This window comes from Pogona vitticeps, chromosome 2 (genome assembly GCF_051106095.1).
Source record: "Pogona vitticeps strain Pit_001003342236 chromosome 2, PviZW2.1, whole genome shotgun sequence".
Classification (NCBI taxonomy): domain Eukaryota; kingdom Metazoa; phylum Chordata; class Lepidosauria; order Squamata; family Agamidae; genus Pogona; species Pogona vitticeps.
The window spans coordinates 282,262,911-282,275,150 of record NC_135784.1 but is presented as its reverse complement, the minus strand read 5'-3'; the positions used below and the strand labels follow the sequence as shown (position 1 = coordinate 282,275,150).

The window sequence follows — 12,240 nt, the reverse complement described above, 5'->3', positions numbered from 1 at the left end:
AATGCTATAGAAATAATAAATAATAATAATTAAGTATCATATGCATTTGGCATTACCTCCATCAGTTTTGCCAAAAAAAAAAAAAAAAGCAACTGATAGAAATGGTTAAATAGCCAACTGGTGAGATCTCAATCATTACTTACAAATCACTACCAATTGCATTTGCTGATAAGATTCTTCAGCTCCATCAATCTCTCCACCACCACTGATAACACTGAAATCTGCAATTCATATTGAAATACAATGTGCCTATGCAAACAATCGGGATCCACATTGCTTTCTTTGTTCAATGTTTCACTTTAAGTTTTTTGTTTGTTTGTTTTCAGGCACCTTCTGTCTTCCAGGTAAATACTGTATGTACAACCAGAAGCTGTGCCAGGTGTTCACGCCACACTTAAAGTAGGAACATATGCTCTTAGTTAAACTTAATGCAGTACAAAAAGGGAGAAAGAAAGGGGGCATATTTAAGCATAATTCTAATTTAGCATTGTGATAGTGGACCTATGGGGAATAAGCTTTTGTTGTACACTCCCTTCTTCCTCTTTCTCCAGCATGCCAAAAGGAATTGCTTAGAAACATGTTTCCATTTTGGATCAACCACAGGCTGTTGTGTCCACTAGAGTTGTTGAACTGTGGTTACACTTAACAATGGTTATTTGTTTGTTTGTTTGTTTGTTTGTTTGTTTGTTTGTCTGTTTGTTTGTTTGTTTGTTTGTTTGATTGATTGATTGATTGATTGATTGATTGATTGATTGATTGATTGATTGATTGATTGATTGATTGATTTTTATCCCACCTATCTGGACCAACGGTCCACTCTAGGTGGCTTACAATATAAAATCAGAAAATAAAAACAGTATCAAATACATAATAATACAAGTAAATAAAAATAGAAGAGTAAAGGGAAATCAAGAATTGGCTGGAGGGAAGGCCTGTATAAACACCCATGTTTTTAATTGGGTTTTAAAAATGCCCAGTGTAGGGGCCGCGCAAATCTCTGGAGGGAGACTGTTCCAGAGGCGAGGAGCCACCACCGAGAAGGCCCAGTTTCGTGTCTTCTCCTTCCGGGCCTCTCTCGGCGTCAGGCTCCTCAGCCTCACCTCCTGGCTCGCGTGGGTGATCTGGGTAGACCTTGGTGGAAGCAGGTGTTCCGCCAAATATCGAGGTCCTAAACCGTTTAGGGCCTTATAAGTAAGCATTAAAACTTTGAAGTTGACGCAGAAACAAATGGGCAGCCAATGCAATGCGGCCAGCGTTGGAGAGATGTGTTGGAATTTTCTCACTCCGGTAAGGAGTCTGGCCGCTGCATTCTGCACCACCTGAAGTCTCTGCATCAGCCTCAAAGGCAGCCCCACGTAGAGCGTGTTACAGTGGTCTAATCTTGAGATTACGAGCGCATGCACCAAGGTAGTGAGCACCCCCGTGACGAGATAGGGTCGCAGCCGGGCAATCCGCCAGAGATGAAAAAAGGCGGTGTGGACTACCGACGCCACCTGGGTCTCCATGGTTAGCGTCGGGTCCAGATGTATGTCCAGGCTGCGAACCCCGCTCTTTGCAGCCATGATGACCCCCCCAAATGTGAGAGAGCCACCCAAGCCGCCCACCGCGGGGGCACCCACCCTCAGTACTTCCGTCTTATCCGGGTTCAGCCTCAGCCCGTTCTCCTGCATCCATTGCAGTACGGCCCCCAGGCAGCACCGGAGTGACAGGAGAGCATCACCTGTAGTTGGTGAAAAGGAGATGTAGAGCTGGGTGTCATCAGCATATTGATGACACGAAGCCCCACATCCCCTGATGACCCCAGCCAGCGGCCTCATATAGATGTTAAACAGCATGGGGGAAATGATCGACCCCTGTGGAACCCCACAATTGAGACTCCACGGGGCCGAGACACTCTCCCCAAGCTGTACTCTCTGGGGATGGTCCCCCAAGAAGGAACGGAGCCAGGCAAGTGCCGAGCCACCAATTCCCAACTCGGAGAGCCGCCCCAGAAGGATACCATGGTCGACGGTATCAAAGGCCGCCGAGATGTCGAGGAGGACCAACAGAGAGATTTTACCCGTCGGCCTCCCTCAACAGGTTATGCTGAACACTATCATTTACAAAGTTGGCTTTCCCCCCATTAACTACAGCTAAGATTCACACATGGTCTGAATCCTAACCTATGACTGAAGTAAATTGAAGCACAAGCTTCCTGTCTTCTCACAACAGCGTGCAGAAGGAAAAGGGAGAGGGGTCACACAAGCCCAAAAATCATTTCATCTCATCCTCAGAATACCAACCTATGATTTATTGTTTCATGGGAAGGTTGCAGTCTAACAAGGAACGGAAGCCCACATGTTCATCATCCCTGTATTAGAAAACTAAAACATTTTTCCCTAAGCCAAATTTCATTTTGTCCCCACAATCAGGTTCCATGGAGATCTGTGGCATTAATTTTTGTTACAAATGACATACAATTTCAAATAACCTCAGTGATGCTCTTGGAGAGCTGTTTTGGGTGCAATTATTTCTAAATTGCTCTTAAGTGGCACTGCTTACTGCCCCCCTCCTGCTCACCCAAACTGACATTGCCCAAGTTATACCTTCTTGGAGGGGGGGAATTATGAAGTGCACAATTAAAATATAATAAAATCAAGCCACAGCTTAATATTTATTTTAAAACCCACAACAAACTAATATCTAAATGTAAGGCACCATTTTGAAAGACGATGTTGTTTATCAGCAGTGACACATTTGCCAAAGTTGAAAAAAATTCTTCCAGTGCTTATTGCTTTAACTGCAAAAATCTGATGCAGTCCATAGGCTTTCTATTTTAGAACATTGCATTCTGAGTTTTCCCACTTTTTTTCACAGTACAGATCCCATGCATCTGACTCACTCCAACTAGAATAAGTGTTTTCTTTGCAGAACAGAGAAGGACACCAGTTTAGATTACTCATTTATATGAAATTGGGACAATATTTATTATTTTGTTTAATCAGGTTAAAGAAAATTCCTTTTCTGTGCAGTAAAAGGAAAAATTATTGCTATAATGGTATTACTCAACTGACAAATCAGATTTAGTCCTAATCAAGTGATCAAGAATAATTATGTTCAAAACAATAGTCAAATGGCATTTTTCCTGTAAGACTGAACTGTTACTACAAATATTTTCTATATGAGTCAGGAGGATCAAAATTTAAGAAATCATCTGGCATATCAAATTGTTAACAAGCCAAGAACCAGTTAAAAATCCAGTACACACGAGTACAGTTCTCCATGCTGATGTAGAAAGTATGCAAAATATTCTTCCTTGAAAAGGTGCCATGGGGCAGAGGAAAAGGACTTTTAACAGGGACAAGGCATCACCGTTATCACAAGGGCAGCCCACAGATTGCTAATGGCAAACTTCAAAGTCCTGATTAGTTGAGAGACAAATTATACAAAGGATTATCTGCATCCAAATGAACCTGCCTGAAGTATAAGACATGGTCTCAGAGGCCCCACATGTAAATACACTATTAAGCTTAGAGTTGCCAGGTCAGCAGGATCCCCTTTCTTGATATTTTTGAACCAAACCCTAAATTCACATATGATATCTCAGTAAAACAGCAGGCATGTTTTGGTAAGAAACCAAGCACAATACAGCAGTGATACCACGGGTAGCAATAGCGATAACAATGGCAACAGAGGAGGACAACATGGATTTTCCTTCATAAGATTTAAATTGGCTTCACTGGGTGAGCATCTGGAATTATTTTCTTAATATCCTTAATATGCTCAGAGGCTAAGAAAGTCATTTCCTTTAATATATTTATTCTTAAGACCTTTGGTATTTTAGAGTTGTATTCTGTTTTTCAATGTGCCTTTTACTGCTAAAAGCTCCTGCATTTTTAAAATGGAAGCTCCTGGAATTTTGAAACATGGTTATAATCTTTGCTTGCAACTTAATATATTTTAAGTACAGTATTTGTGCCAACAGTTTTCCATGGGTGTGAGACTTTTGGATGTTCTCAACAACTGTAAAAGTATTTTTGTGCTTGTGGAACTTAGGAGCAATGTAGATAATAACACTTGAAGAATTAGACAAACTGATGTATTCTGGAATCATTGCAAAAATGAAATGACTTATACAGTACCCAGATGAATTTGGATATGGTTGGAAATGACTGTTGGATTTCATTCCGGAATTAATCCTTAAATGGGATAAATGCTAGCTGTGACAAACATAGGCTTCTAATTTTTTTTTCTAAGGATCCCTTAAGTTCTGTAGGGCTCTTAAGAAGATGTTCAGATGTCAGGTTCACTGACTTGATGTTTCAGGAATTTCCCAGGCAAAATTGTAAGAGTTCCTGCCCACAAACACCTACCTACAGGCACCTATGTACTGTATACTTAAATGGTACTCACCTGGAACATCGTCTATCTTCCAGGCTGCTTTAGGTCTACTTCCTGTAAAAAAAGGGAACTGCCCAGTATTTCCTGGGAGCCTTGACTAATCTTTCTCTGCATGTATAAAGTGGGGACATGGAGGAAAACTCCACATCCAGAATGCCTTGCTGACAGTGAAGAAAGATCACTATTTTTCCTAGTGTCAAGTAAGCAAAAATAACTGAGGTGGGAAAAAGCAAAGGCATCCAATCTGGTTTTTTTAAGATATCCTCACACATGACCATCTTCTTAAGATAACACAAACATAACCTGGGAATGTCAGCAAAGGGGGGGGGGTTGTCTTTAAAAACAAAAGGAAAATACAAGTGGAGATAATTTTAAGAGAGAGAGAGAGATTTGGCAACAAAAGAAAAATATATTTACTCTAAATACCGGCCATATTTTCTTCTCTGCTTCCTAATTAAAACTTTATTATTGTCATTACAAGTCTTGCTTCTGCTTATGGTGAACAATCCAAGTGATATGGAAAGAAGCCAGCACTGGGGAGTGGAGACAACCACTCAAGTAGAGGTATTGTTTCTGCGTGTCAGCCCTAGGTGCAGCTTTTCTGGACGATAACTGGCTCATAAAGATGTGGCAAATACTTGCAAGATTCCTTGTTCTTTGCAGTTTTCCAAGTTTCATCATGCCAACACCCCCTACTGAGACGTTATCAGTGAGATTCCCAGAGTTCTCACAAAAACAAGACCACTGTCTTGTTCTCCTATCCCTGTTTTTTCACTCATTGTTCAGGTCAGGGGGAAAAAAATCAAATTCTATGCAGTTTAATGCTCTCTCTGGTTAATCCTGTGCAAAAAAAATATGCCTTTCAGTGCAGGAATTTTAATAATTTCGTACATCTTTGCATTTCTTCTATAAAACGTGACAAAAACTCCTTTTCGCATTTTTCGGGCAGGCATCTTCTGTATCTCCAATTTAAACTTTATTATTGTCACCCCAAGTTTGGGAGTGAGAGAAATGTACAGCTTGTCTAGTTCAACAGAGGAGGCCAGCCTGCTCGATCAATACTTGCTGTTAAGTAAGGTGTTGGCACTGCACACAATTCCTGGAGCTGGGCACCGAGCCCTATCTGAAATTAAGTCTTGGGTACAAAGCGTCACATCTTGTGTTGCACTTAAATCTAGAAGATTAACTCGTATAAATGTTAGAATACTCAGCTTGTGGTGGGGCTGAGAATGGTATTCCTATTTTTGATAATAGAATTATTCATTTTGTATTGTTACACTGCCTCTGAAAGCGCAGGTGCACAACTTGGGTGTGCTCCTGGATTTGTCTCTAAGCCTGGATGCCCAGGTTTCATTGGTGGCTATTTGCGCAATTAGAACAAGTGCACTAGCTGCGCCTGTTCCTAGAGAGGTCTGATCTCTAAGGCACCGTGACACCTGCCTTAGTTACATCCTTGTACACTCTGGAAAGTTTTCAAAACTTAAGTGGGTTCAAAACACAGCAGCCAGATTGCTAATCGGAGCTGGTTACAAGGATCACATAACCCACCTGTTGCAGCAGCTCTACCAGCTGCTGATGCATTTCTGTTTTAATCTGCAAAGATGGTCTGGGTCCAAGCTATCCCAAGCACTGTGTCTTCCTTTATGAACCTGCCCGGGTGTTACGATCATGAGAAGAAGCTTTTATCTTGGTACCACCACCTTCACAGGTATGTTCTAGTGGGACATGGGAGAGGGCCTTCTGCCACTGCTCTCAAGACTTTGGAACTCCTTCCCATAAGCCGAGCTGGCCCCATCTTTTCTGTTCTTCTGCAAGCTGGTGAAGATCCCTCTCTTCAGGCAGGATTTCCCTTAGTAACTGGCTGCTTGAGTGGGCTTTTTTTAATGGATTGTTGCACGTTACAGCTTTGAATGTTTTTTTGCTTTTGTTTGCTTTTGTTTTTTTAAGTGTGCTATTTGTTTGATCTTCTTAAATATTTGTTTACTTACTGTTTTTAGTTTTAAATATTGTCTTTTGGCAATGTGAACTGCCTTGGGTCCTCTTTGAGAAAAAATATATTTAAAAATAAAATAATAAATAAATAACCTTCAGTCATTTTGCTGAGGCATCTTTACATTAATGATGATCTGATTTTTTTAAATTTTTTTTTTGCAGTCAGAGTCATAACAAGATGCAGAGTGCAGGGGAGCACAGCAATACAGACAGACAGACAGACAGACAGAAAGACAGACATCTCTCTGTATCTTCTATCTGCAGCATGTCATGCCATTAGGAAAAAGGATTTCACAACCTTATTCTAATCATAATCTGCCCAGATAATGTAAGCACATTTAGAGGAGACAGGTAATCCCAAACAACAGTGAACAGTGGAAAGCACTGATGACATGTGTGCAACTTTATATTCTTGCCTCAGGCACAAAATTAGTTAGTTATGGCTTTGTTTTCAAAATACTGCATATAAAAATACACACTCTCATGTTAGCATACAGTGACCTCATCAAGTAGGCTGGACCCCAAGTCTTTCTGTTATTTTTGTCAGCACCCACAATGTGTCTTATTGGGGCTACAAAGCCACATGAAATAGCAATTAGTGCTGTATCCTTCCAACAGCAATTATGCTAGTCTTACAAAGATCCTTGATGATCTCTCATTTTTGAAACAAAAGCAACAGTTTTGGAGGAAAAAAAATAAGAGAATAACAAGTGATTTATATGTGCTGAGAAGCAAAAATGGTTCAGCATCTCCCAGAATGTTGTTATACACCAACCCTGTTTTAAAACCGATGCTGTTATCTTTCAGACATATCTTAGGGCAGTGGTTCTTAACCTTGTTGAAAGAAACGCCCCCTTGAGCCATTGAGGAAGTTATCATCGCCCCCTTCCCCGCGGTGATGATATCTTATTATTTATTTATTTATTTATTTATTTATTTATTTATTTATTTATTTATTTATTTATTTATTTATTTAAGACACTTAAATACAATGACCCCTGAAAACAAAATTCAATTCCAAGAAAATGAAATGCCCCCCAAAAGTAACATTTAATGATTTAGTTGCAAGCAAATTTTAAGACGCAAAAAGAAATATAAAAAGGGCATAAAAACAAACCGCAATGTAGGAACTAAAAATTTCAAGACGAAAACTCTGAAACTAAATGAAGATTGGAGGAAAATATATATTCATGCACATTGTAAAAAGGCTGCAGCCATCTTCACAGGTTTGGCTTGCTCCAGTGCCCCCCTACCACCCCCCTTCTGCTCCAGTGCCCCCACACCGCCCCTTTTCATTCTACTGCCCCCCTGAAAAATGAAATCGCCCCCTGGGGGGCATTATCGCCCACGTTAAGAACCATTGTCTTAGGGTACCTTTTTATAAAAACAGGGGATTTGGGCTACAGCCATGAGAAATGTGTCCCTATGAATATTCTAAATGTAGAATTTTCACATTATTACTTCGATTCTACTCACAGAACTCATCAAACATTGTCCAAATGATTAAGTATTTGATCTGATAATTTATCAAGACTTTGTGAGACAAAGAATATATTAGAAAATAAAAATCATAATGATCAAAGATTAATTTTTATTATGAAACAATGACATTAGAGTCTAAATGATTGTAATTATGTATTTGTGCTAAAAACTGTAATGATATAAACAATATTCAATGGATTTTTCCCTAGTAGGTGGTTTACAGGGAGATAAAAGCTCAGGAAAAAGATGTCTATTACTAAATTAAGTAGATATGAAATATTTTATGGAAAGTGGGAGAATAACCCCTCACTTCAATCTTTGCCATCAGATATTATAACTGTTCCATTAAAAGCTAAAGACTGCATGAAGGCATTATCGGCTTCATAGTACCGGAAACAATTCTCAACTGCAGCCAAACTGACAGCAACTAGTTGCAGTCAAACATCAAGCTAAGAATGGAATTTCTACTATCAAGACCAGTATAACCCTGAGTGCTTGATGTTTGGGACAAAAAGGCTGAGAATTTTACTTAGAACTACTTGAAAACTACAGCATGAAATCCAGTTGTCCCCTTTGTAAATTCAACATAAGCCAGGCCTGGGTACTATTAAAACAATGGTTCCCAACCTTTGGTCCCCAGATGTTCTTGGACTAAAATTCCCAGAAGCCTTCACCACTAGCTGTGTTGGCCAGGATTTCTAGCAGTTGTAGTCCAAGAGAATCTGAGGACCCAAGGTTGGGAACCATTGTATTAAAATGAGAGTTCCTCTGCCTATGTAATGTTACAGCCTGAAGGAGAGGTAAGTAAATAATGCTAGCCCCACCCCATTATATAGTGAAGCTGCAGGTGGACAAATATTGCCTTGCCCTTCTCTGCCAGAAAGGATGCTTATCTCTCTTTGACAATTTCCCCAGGACTAAAGAGCAGGACAGTCTGCCCCACTTCTTAAGCTAAAGGTGTGGAAAGACTCAAAAACAGCCCACTGAAGACTCAACCTGCTCAGACTTGCATCATAAAAGAGGTATGAAATGGCATATTCTGAAAAAGGGCATAATAGGTTGGCAAACTCAAAGCTATTCCAAGTAAGACCACCCTGCACATGTTGGTCCACAGACACGTCATCACTAGCTAGTATGGCCAGGCATGAAACAGAAGCACATGGACAAAGGAGCTGATTATCAATTACAATAAAGCAGCAGCTATAGGTACTATTAAAATACTGCTACAATAAGTTGTACCTCCAATACATACTCATTAAAAATCATAGTTTTTAAATTTGATACATTTATATGCTAGCCATGACTGGTTTACAACGCAAATTGTAACATAATGATAGCAACATATATAATGAAGCAATTAAGTTCTATTATCAAGCTGTACGTCTTCTAGATATCAACATCTGCACTACCATATAACTGAGTGAATAAAATGGGTTACAGATGGTTGGGTATGACTTTATGAAGATGACAAATAGTTTGGAAAATTTTATATGCATATTTTGTACTACCAAAGCTCAGCCATGTTAATAATGAACATTTACAAGGTAGCCAGTTTCCTTCATCTCAGGGCCTTTTTTACAGGAATGTCACAAATATATTTTAGCTACTACTTAGTTATCATGGGCAACAGGGAAGAACACAGGGATGTTAACATTTCCTAATTTTGTTGCATTTCTTAAGTTACCTGCCTCTTCTGCTCATTTTTGATTTATAACAGGTTGTGAAACTTTGTTTCCTGCCCCAAAATTCTAATTTGAGCACTTTGTGCATCTTAATTTACAAATTTAACCGAATGTACATATTCATACGCACATTTTTCCTAATTTATACATTCCACTCATTGAATATGTTGTAGCCCCCCCCCGTGGTATACTTTTTAACCTTTTGTATTTAAAATGTACACATAAACTGAAACCCTGTTGCTTAGCATAATAAGTCACAATACAGCAAGTCCATTGTATAGTGGGAAGCTTGGTGAGTCTGTTCTCAAAGTCAGTTGTTTCAAATGGGCTTACTCTAACTATGACTTACTTTAGTATAGTAAGTTGCAGTTAGAGTAGGCCCTTTTGAATCAACTGAACTTGATAAAAAAATGTCCACTGATTCAGTGACCCTACCCTACTGAAACTTAAGTGAGCTATAAGAGGATCTCAGGTTACTCGTATGGGAAAGGAAAGAATGAGCTTCCATGCAGGAGAAATCACTTATGGAAGGCTGGACAGAGGCTTTGCTCCTCCGGATCCTCTCCTAAATGGCAAGGAGAGTCAACTCATCCCGTCCCCACAATCTTCACAGACTCCCTCAAAAATAAAAGCAGCCACTCTCCCCTGAACCGCCCAGCCTCTGGGTACTGGAGCGTTTCCCGCCGCTCCTCCCCGTCTGCCACCGACCCCGGGAAAGGGGTTGGGTAACGAGGACCAGCCCCACTTTAAGAGCCCTTTGCTTTGCCCAAGACCGTGCGCTTTTCGCCCCCGTGTTGTCTCCATCCTCTTCCCGTTTAGCGCCGTTCCCGCTTCTGCCGCCGCCGCCACCGCCGCCTCGATCTCCCCACTGGACTCTGCAAACTGGGCCCTGCGGGAAAAGGCCTCGGCCTCTCTCGCAGCGCCTCCCTCAGCCTCGGGAGGCAGCCCGAGACGCAGGTAAAGGGTGCGCGGGCATCTTGTCTCTCCTTCCGCCGCTCGCCTTTGCCGTGGCGGCGGCCTAGTGGTCGAGGAGGCGCGTCTTCCCTCCTGAGCGGGAGGCTTGGGCGCAGCTGCCCGGGCATGGGACGCGTGAGGGAAAAGGGGTGTCGCCCGCGAAGGCTGCCTCTCTTGCTCGAGTACTAAGTCGCTGAGGCAGCGCCGAAGGGGGGGGGGGGAAGGAACAGGCGGGTTTTTAGTTGGCCTCGTTTAGCTTGGCGAAGAGCCTCCCTCCCCACCGGGAAGTTCCCCTTCGCAAGCCTCCTTGGAAACAGCAAGGGTGCTCGTCCGCCCAGCTCCCGTCGTTTCAGACGGTGTCGCCCCCAGGGAGGAAGATGATGGTACTGGAGTGCCCACACGGAGCCAAGTGTGTGCGTGTGCGTGGCGAGGAGGTTGTAGCTTTTCCCGTCTACTAGATTGCTGGAAGAAAGAAATAGGATGCATATTCTCAGGCCTCCTTGACATCGTTTCTTATGATTTTTTTTTTCTAGTGGCGTCCACTTTTACGGAAGGGTGTTTAGGATTATTTTCAGCCTTCCCGTTTTCTGTGTTTGTGTCGTCTACAGTTTGTTAAGTATAGATATACGTAGTAAAGGCCGTTTCGTTTTTCGCAAGAGTCAAGTGGGTGGGAAGGAACTATTTATTTGAGCATGTGGGCAAAATTAAAGGGGGGAGGGAAATGAGGGGAATAGTCAAAATATTGTGGCATTTTAAGGACTGACCTGTTTATTTCATTGTGAGCTTTCCAAGATGAAAGTTCCCCAGAAAGCTCCTACTGATTTCGTCTTCAAAGTGCCACAATTTTTCGCCTCTTCCTTTCCCCCTTTAGTTTTGCCAACATGCAGAGACAGATTAAAATGGCTACTAAAATGGAAATATTTTGTATGAGGGGGCGCCTTCAGCTGGAGCTTGCCCTACACATTTTGTTGCCTGAGGCAGAACATCAGATTCTTTCCTACTGCCATCAAAATGTGTAATATCAAAAGACAAAAACCCATAAGCACCCCCTCCCAAAATAAAAATTTCTAGCAGTTTAATGGATTTCTGTGAAATGTAAAATCAGTTGTGTGTGGCAGCTCTCACCACCTTTCTGGTTAAAAGCCGGGTGGTTAGTGCTGGGGAGTTTTTGTAGCACAATATTGAAAGCCCTGCTAAGATGAATTCATAACTTCTACTTAAAGTAAGAATGCAATTCTATAGGACTTCACAATTGAATTCAGTGGGGTTTCTTTCTTGGTGGGGTTGTACTTTAAATGTATTGGGGGGGTTTGTTGTTGTTGTTAGCATCATGAGAGCTGTTGTCAACAGCCACTCATAACATGCTGGGGAGCTTAAATTTTGAATCTGCAACAGGACCAGGAACCCAGCAATGAATGCTCTTTGTTCCATATGTTTCTTGTTGGTGGGGTTATTATGTACAGTACTGAGTGCCCTCTATCTTAGTGCCCTCTATCTTGGATTGCTACTTGCCTGTCTCCATCTTTGATCCTTTGGGCTGCTCAGGCAAAGCATTGGTATCATCGGGATACCAACAGAATTGTTTCATGAAATTGAATCCATCAAAATCCTAGCAAGAATATCCACAGTAATACAGTGGTGCCTCGCTTTACGATTGGCCTGCATTACGACGAATTTGCTTTACGATGATCTTTTTGCAATTGCAATTGCGATTGCAAAACAATGGTCTAAATGGGGGAATTTCGCTTTG

General features: G+C 41.4%; 1 protein-coding gene across 6 annotated transcripts in view; it reads left to right on the top strand.

Annotated features, from left to right (window-relative positions):
- Positions 1-10,200: 10,200 nt before the first annotated feature.
- RNF180 (ring finger protein 180) overlaps positions 10,201-12,240 on the top strand; it is a 96,302-nt gene continuing 94,262 nt past the window's right edge. For 4 of the 6 annotated variants that reach the window (XR_012084525.2, XR_012084524.2, XR_013541186.1 and 1 more), the window contains exon 1: positions 10,361-10,493. The gene's annotated coding sequence lies outside the window, so the exon portion shown is untranslated. Of the gene's footprint in view, positions 10,494-10,787; positions 10,925-12,240 lie in introns of those variants that run through there. The other 2 variants (XM_020783729.3, XM_020783730.3) reach the window with 2 other exon arrangements.